Below are 6,688 nucleotides of genomic sequence, written 5' to 3'. Positions count from 1 at the left end.
ACGGGAGAACCCCGAGAAAACCCACTCACACGGTGTTTGTCCACCACAAAGTTCACTTGACGGGAGCAGGTTTTGTATCCGGGACCCCAAACACCAGAGGTGATCGCTTTATACCACTGAGCAGACTGAAGTGAGTTAGTATAGAGAGTTCTTCACTACTTTATTGCTATTTTGATTTTCCTCCGAGGCTGCCTTGCAAAACCAAGAAGTAATTTAAAATAGAAACATAAATATATTTGCTTGAGAACTTGACTGCAGGCTCCTTGCGAAATTTGATGTACGCTTCAATGTGTAGCACTCGACTCTCACTGAACTACACCGAACTGCACTGCACACACGAAGCTTGGGATTTTTTCACTTTATTCTACCGAAACCCGTCATTGCTGACGTATGTGGTGGCGTGATATATTCAGGAATTTTCTCAAATTTAGTATGAATCCCTTTACACATGTTGGTTACAGGAAGGAAGAAAGAAACTGCTCGATTCACACGCCATTGCTTATCCGGAACCTGTTTATTTCATCAATCAAAATAAGTGATTGCCTAAGGACAGAGAAGGAGTATTGGTAATTTCGGAAATGCATTATGGATTTATATTTAAAACTTCGGATTGTTAAAGGACGAGCGGCTGATACATAATTATACAAAATGACCATTATCCTAAATTTTGCCATGAGTTGCTTTTAATTATTTAAATATAGATTTAAGATTAAATTGTTGGATTCCTAATATTAATTTATTAAATTGTTTAAATAACTGAGTCCACTTTGATTAGAATTGAGTAAATAGAATTTTGTTTGACTGGTGCTGGAAGTAAAATGCGAGTGCATAAATGCTAAAATTTATGTATCTTAGCATGGACATTGACACATATAAACGCAAAATATTCACTGCTTTTCATAGCATATTAGAAATAACCAAAAGCACTTTAAGGTGGTAAATTTTATTTGATGACGTAAATTTTTTCTAACGTAAACAACTTATTTATGTGAACACAGAACACACTTTTACGCCATGACAAAAAAAAAAAAAAAAAAAAAAAGTTGAATGCAGAAAAATGTCATAAACTGCAAATCATGTATAGTGAATTTTTATATGACCATTCTAGATTTTTATTTTCTTGAATTTATATTGCGCAGTTACGAAGGAACTAATAGTTGACCGTCTTATAAGGATGTCACGGTGCGTACCAACGAAAGAAAGAAGCGCAACTTACGTTAACTTGAAATTGAATAATTTCCAAAAATTCTTTCCCCAGTTTTTAATAACCAGTTAATGGTCACAAGCTTTGGGACGAAGCATTTCGTTTTTTCACAACTTTCTACATTTTTACATGGAAATAGGAATAAGAGCTGTTGTGTCTTCTGACTTCAGGGCGCGCAGTACTTGGCGCTTTTTTGTGTTAATCCGGCTGAATCACGCAGAAACATATTGCTGATTTCCTTCTGCATATAACAAAAATTCTGTAAAGTCCTAGCGGGAGGCGAAAGAAAATTTATACAGAATATGATGTTCATTGGTTACAATGAACACAATTAAATATTGATTAGCAGTCTTGTGTTAGTTTTCAATATTTGCCTGTCTTCACTCCGATATTTTCCGAACTTTTAGGAACTACTTTCGCACACAATAAAACATCATTCAAGGTATGCCCAAGGCAGGAAATAGATACTATTTGATCATCTATGGTTTTGTCGGTTGCTTGAAAAAACGAAAACGCATATACTTGCAGTGGCTCCTTTAAGGGAAGTCAGTGTGTTCACGACCACATCACCAAGGGAAGCGAATCCACATACCATCTTTTGAAGAAAAAGAAAGATTATTATGAGAGACTTGTCTAAGGTTAGCAATGAGCTGACGAGGGTGGAGTACAGTGGTTGATAAAAATAATCCCAATCTAAATTACATTCATTTCATTTCATTCTTTTATTCATTGTTACGCCCATGAAGGAAACTATTCTTGAAGTCGCGACACAGGGTGATATCAATAAAACGGAGAAGTTACTCATTATTCCCAATTTTGTAGTACTTACTCACATTGGTATCAATTAAAAAGAGAACTGAGCACTACTCGTCTCGGCTGACCTCGGAGGAGCCCCGCCCTTTTGAAGTAACCACACCTCTATTCTCGAGCCGAGCAACTACTCCGCGTTTGATATCAATAAAAATCAAAGACTCCTCTGTGATGCTAGTAACTTCTTCAAATTTGTGGAGCAAGCTAAATAGGCGACTCCGTGCGAAATATGGCAGAGTATATGATTGTTTTGCTACGTAGAAAAACTTATAAATTGCATAGAAATGTTGCAAATGGAGATTACAAAAACATTATAGGTTCATGAAAGAAAATGTAGAGTGGTTAGCACAACATTTTTTTAAAGAGAATCAACCTAAATTTGGGGTGGTGCACTACGTAATGACAAAAAGATGCGGGTTTTCTTGCGTTACGTGAGTAATCCGGGATTCCAGGTCGGAATGTCAGGGGATTCTGGTATGGCTCAAAATACTGTGTCTATGACTACTACAAGTGTAATGGATAAGATTACTGCGAAATCTGAAAATTGATTGTTTCCGGAAGTGTACGTAATATGCAAACAGCAAAGGCAGAGTGGCAAGAACAATATACATTTCCGGGTGCTATCGGAGCACTTGACTATACACACGTGGCAATAAAGTAACCTAGTATTTTGGAGACCAATACGCTAATAGGAAGAGCTCCTTCGTGGCTAAGCGGTTATCGTACATGCCTTTGGCATGAGAGACCCGCGTTCGATTCTCGACGGGAGCTCATGTGGTTTGGATTCCACGTTAATCAGTGGATCCCGTCTCATATAGCCTCGCTACTGAAAAGGACGTTAAACTCAAAATGAACTCAACGTTGATTGCAAGGGTGTATACATGAGAATATATCTTTTTATGCCAAGGTGAAAGGGGACACGTATGGTGTGGAAAATACAATCGGATGGACGTGCTTTATGATGTGACTGGTGTAACTTTTTTTTAAAAAAGAAAACAAAGGGGCCAAGTGTCTGATATCGTTCTTAAAGCCAAACAATCTACAAAGACCTTGGACAACACGTGATATGCGCTTGTCGTGTTAATCTTGATATTGCTGGATTCAAATCAGCATCCATCAGCTCCAATAGGTTCGTTCTCATGGTTTCAGTGTTACTTTCTTGTTTCCCTTTCTTTCTTTTTTCTTTCTTTGTTTTTTCTTTTTGTTTTATTCTCGCTCGAATATTAAAGATTCTCTTTTGAATTTGTGTCTCAGTCGTAGGTATATTTGATATTTCGTTACACTTCGCTGTAATTGCCTTCAAAGCTTCGGCTTTCCTTCGTTTACTTTCTGGTAACTGTGACTTCGAAAGTACTACTGGAAACTCTTTTATAATATCCACAAATGCACTTTTATTGAAACTGTCGTTGCTACTTGCCCCTTCCGTGGCGTTTAGGATACTAAGCCATAGGCTAAAAACAACGAAATGACTTCGCGACGGATGGGAGAAATGAGTAATCACTTCTTTTATTGATACGACTCACTGCTACGCGCAGAGGAAACACGAGTGAACGTTCATAAATCTGGAGCAGTCTAGATCTGAGTAGTGGCTTGTTTTATTGATACAAAATTGAGGGAGGAGATTACTCCAGGTGTAGTTACTCCGATTCTCGAGCAGGATTTCTCAGGAGTAGTTACTTATTTTTATTGATATCACCCATAGTCTTCCTCGTACAACATATTATTTTTTAGACACAAAGGTACGTCGTCGGGCACATCACAGGAGATTTCAAAGCGTCTGCCATGGACAGAAATATATTCATGAGAACGCCGGATCATGGATTGGGGAACCCTTTCGAAGATGCCTGAGTCATGGCGAACAGTTACATAGGCATTGTGGATAGGCTGTTACAGGTTGTTGAGAAGAATAGCATATGCCACACTTAATGTATTCCCACAGATAAAAATCTAGTGAAATGAATCCGAAGAGCAGGTAGGTCAATGCACACGACCACCACGCCCCTTTTTAACATATTTGGAAGTTGCTCAAACCCCGGCAACATGCAAGTAAGCAGGAGGCCCATCATACATTACCACATGTAAGGGATAGTATGTATATGTCGATCAGTTGATCCTAGTCAATACGACACCATACATGAGTCTAAATTGGTTATAATAACGAGTGGTATTCGCACCATGGACATGTTGATTACCTAAATGTGTGTTATGAACGTTGACGATACCATCCCTTCCAAACGTGGCCTCGTCAGTGAACAGTACTAATGCCTAGAACAGTATGATGGTAGCGATCTGTTGAAAGAAACACGGGAAGAATGTTTCACGTGTTTGGAAATCCACTTCTGTCAGTCTTTGTACCCTCTGCATTTAGTATTGGTACAAAGCATATTCCAGTAATGCACACAGATATGTGACTAACATGTATTTTACAACTCCCTCGTACTCTCACCTGACTCAGAACTCCGTCGTGGCTAAGCGGTTAGCGAACGTGCCTTTGGCATCGGAGACCCGGGTTCTCATTCCCGGCGGGAAGTCATGCGGTTCGGATTCCACGTTAATCAGTAGGTCCACGTCTCATACAGCCTCGCTACTGAACGGGACGTTAAACTCAAAATCAACTTAACTCGTACCTGGCTCATTGTCCACAGCACCTAACACGTTCCTTCAATAACATTTGTTCATACACGGTGAGTTCGACCAGCATCCACATGGGCTGCATTGCTACATACATCCTATATCTTGATTGGCGTCTGTTAGCCTGATAGAGTCATGCTGCTTCACTCCCGTTTCCATTTGCATGACTGCATGAATAGCATGTCAGCATGTGTGCGGATTCAGTAGCACACCGTGCTTTAGTCGAGCACGGCTCCATGTCATATTCAACACTTGAAGCACAATGAACTACATTACTATAGCGTCTTGAACACAAGATCCACCTGTGTGTATTATCGGAGTAATAAGGTATTGAACACCAGCGCCACGTCTGGACTTTACACTGCCATCTCTAGGGTTTTCAACCGCTAAGCTACCGTTCCTACGCTTTCAGCCCTCGCTAACTTTCTCAGTAATCCGAATATGCTATATATCCATAGGACTTTTTTCTTTTAGTTACTTCGATGTTAGAAATCACCTTCGGAAGGAAGTTCATTGCATTATATATATATATATATATATATATATATATATATATAGGGTGCGGAAAAACTCTCGAATGGTCCAATATCTCGCGAAGTATAAACATCAGCAAAACAAAACTAACACGTGTTAAATAGTTTTGAAAAAGCTATCCAACGATACCAAACACAACCCCCTATCCCCATCCCATTCGAGGGTACTGGGGGTAACTTTAAAATTTTAAATGGAAAGCCCTATTTCTCATACCACATTTGAATTCTCGAAAAAAAAGTGACAGTGATATGATGCAACATTTAAAATGTCTTGGCAGATGGCGCTTGAATCGACACAATAAAAGGTGGTGCAGCTAAATGTTACGAAAATGCGAATTGTCAGTCCCGTGCTCTGTAGTCGTACGGTTAGCGTACTGAATGGCGGAGTCAGACGTTCTGAGTTCGATCCCCGTTCCAGGCAATATTTATTATTTTATTTCCCCAAATAAATTCCATACGTTTTAACTTTAATTAGTGCTTTTTTGAAGTTACATAAAATACAAATTTCGATAATTGTTTTGCAGACTAGCTTTATAAAGTAGTTCTTAGTAATAGGGATATTACCTCACCAGCGAACGAGTGCGGGCGGCCGGTTTCGGAACTAAAATGCAAGCAGCAATGTTTCTAACCGGATTCTTGTAATCAATCTATCACAGTTCTTTCTGTCTTGTATGTAATAAACCACTTCACGCATATGCTCAAGTCAGGGTCAGATCCAGAGGGCGATTGCCGTCAGAATAGGATTTTTTTATTTAAAAAAATAAAACCTAAGAATTTTCATGTTTGTATTATAAATGTAAAATAAAACCTAAAATAGATATGCCTTACTTTTTTTGTTTTACGTTGCAGAAGTCAAATAATAAATTGCAAGAAATTACTTACATTGGCGTTCTTGCTCAAAAAATGTCCACCTTCGAAATCGCAGGTGACCATTTCTGTTCTAGAAATTGCTGACAATAGCTACTTCTCCTTTTCTAAAGTTGTTAACTTTTTTTTTTTTTCAATACACTCTTACCTTGATTTGACTTCAAACGACTACCCCCCAAATATTCAGCCTGTATCCGCCCTTGGCTCAAGTTAAGACAAACAGTTTCAAAAGTTATAGAAGTTATTTGCAGAACATCTTAAGTAACAAGCAAAAAACATCAACAACAAAAAATATAAAATATAACTTCTCTGCAATATATATTATCTTGCGAACAAACTAACGAGACCAGCCTTTTTCCTGGTTGCTCCTGTTGTATAATGGCATCGATTAAATAGTAATCAACTTTTATACATTTTTTTAATACACGGTAGAAGCTCACTGAATTGTCAATTGTGCTGTGTTGTTCTTAAATTGGTAATTTTCATTCATATATCACTATTCACATTACATCTGCATTATTATTGCTGGAATGGTTCACTACAATCACATAACTTACGGCGTTCTTTATTAGGCGGAAAGAGATTAGGCTATGCATAACACCTAAACTGCAACTTTTAAAAACGGCTGGATACACTGCAGAGT

Source organism: Thermobia domestica, chromosome 1, assembly GCF_964235325.1.
Source record: "Thermobia domestica chromosome 1, izTheDome1.hap1.1, whole genome shotgun sequence".
Taxonomy (NCBI): Eukaryota; Metazoa; Arthropoda; class Insecta; order Zygentoma; family Lepismatidae; genus Thermobia; species Thermobia domestica.
Note: the sequence above shows the minus strand (reverse complement) of the source record.